Raw genomic sequence first — 2,018 nt, 5'->3', positions numbered from 1 at the left:
GCTGAAATGCACACAGGCTGTGGCTCAGGCAGAAAGATCCACCACAGCTGTAGCCATGGACTCCCCCCCCTTACCTGTGATGCATTTCTGCTCCTTCCTTGTGCTTCTGGAGCAAGTCCCTTTTCAGCTTCAAAGCAATGCACAATGGAGGACTGGGAGAGTCTCAGATATTGCTGGCCATACCAGGAGCTGCAGGGGCGCCTAGAACAAACAAAATAGATTATTTGTCCTGTGCCCAAAGGCCTCTGAAAAGGCCAGGGCCACGCTGCAACAAGAGGACTGTTAGTTTCTGGGTGAAACAGTCAGCAGTGGGGCTGAGCCAGGCTGGACCAGGCTTCAGCTTCCAACATCTCAATTAGCTGTGCAGGCCCTGAGACTCTGCTGCAGGTGCATTCCCACCAGGACACCAGACCAGCTTGTTAGCACAGAGCAACAAGGGTTTTTTTCTCTCTGTAGCCAAGGCAGGCAACTGTGGGACTTGAAGAAGGCACTTAGTTGGTTATTGTGTCACAAGCTTTCAGCCTTCTGCTCCTGTCCAGCCTTGCTTATCCACCAAACACCTCCATCCGCTAACGAGTGGAAAAGGGAGGAAGGACTCTCTAGGAGGTGGATAAAATCAGGTGGTTTGACCACTGAGGCTAAAGCTATTTTGGCCATCATTAAAGCATCAGCCAGTCCATTTCTAAACCACACTCAGGGGAGAAAGGAAAAAGTCAAAGACAAGGTTGCAGTAGGCAGCGAGAACAAGCAAACTGCCCCACAACACATAAACACACCCCCAGAACTGTTTAATTTGTGGGCAAGGCTGGGAAATCCTGAAGCTGAGCACCACAGACAATTCTCAGAAAGACCAGTGTATCAGTTCAGGAATTTCCAGGATTTCCTGGAGTTGGCAATGGCCTGGGTAGAGAGCCAGGCTTTTGCCACGACAATGGGTACTGTAAGGACCCCCCTTCCAAATCTACACAGTAAAACTGGCCTTACATGGGCACACTGACACCCGCTGGCCCTCAGCCACCTGGGCTGGGCAGGCCAGCCTGTTAGACAGAAAAACCTCAGAGAATCTTCCCAAAGAAGAAAGGCAAAACCCAGATCCCGGTTGCTAAAAGATTACAGGAACGGCAACCATGAGACAGCAAAACCCAAAGCCATAATGAGCTGCAGGGATTGCTGAGCAGTAACTGTGCTGTGTGTGCTTCAGAGCAATACTCTGTGTTTGGAATCACTGTGACTGCACACTCTGGCTAGATACTGCGGGCACTTTTTTCCCCAGACACGATTAAACCTTGAAGCTGCTGCTAAAACCGATGCAGGATGTGGCAAAATCTGTCAGGAGTCTAGAAGCCCTGCTCCTTTTCAAATCCAAGCATCACTGAGAAAACAGAGTGACAGTTTACAGAGAGAGGTGTCAGGAGAGTGAGGTGACATCTCCTGATGACAGCAGGTGTCATAGACATCCTTTTCACTAAAATCCTTTTTTTAAGATTTTTTCCTTCTGGGAAGCTGAGGCCCCAGAAACAAGATGCAAAGAATAGATTGTCTGCTGCTGTGGAACACAACAGGTGGGTCTGTGATTGGTCTCCTGTAGAAGTTTTGGTTCAATGACCAGTCACAGCAGAGCTGGCTTGCGGAGTCTGTCAAGGCCAGCTTGTGTGTTATTTATTCTTTACTTTACTTTTCTTAGCTTAGCTTAGCAGCTTTCTGGAAACTCTCTTTTCTTTTCCTTTTTAGTATAGTTTAAATAGATGTATATATCATAACATAATAAATCAAGCCTCTGATCATGGACCCCATCTCGTCTCTTCCTTCACCCCAAAAACCCTTGTGACCACCGTCACAAGCAGGACGTGGGCTTAAGCCACATCACACACAGGCCTCTAGTGAGAGTCAAGAATGGTCCTGGGCTGCGCCAGGTTACATTGAGTCAGAGGGAGAAATAAATGAAGCATGTCAACACAGGCTGCATCTTCCTTGTAGGGCAGATAAGGAGAGTGCTGGAGGGCTCTCAGCAGGGAAAG

This window comes from Geospiza fortis, unplaced genomic scaffold, assembly GCF_000277835.1.
Source record: "Geospiza fortis unplaced genomic scaffold, GeoFor_1.0 scaffold909, whole genome shotgun sequence".
NCBI classification, from domain to species: domain Eukaryota; kingdom Metazoa; phylum Chordata; class Aves; order Passeriformes; family Thraupidae; genus Geospiza; species Geospiza fortis.
Note: the sequence above shows the minus strand (reverse complement) of the source record.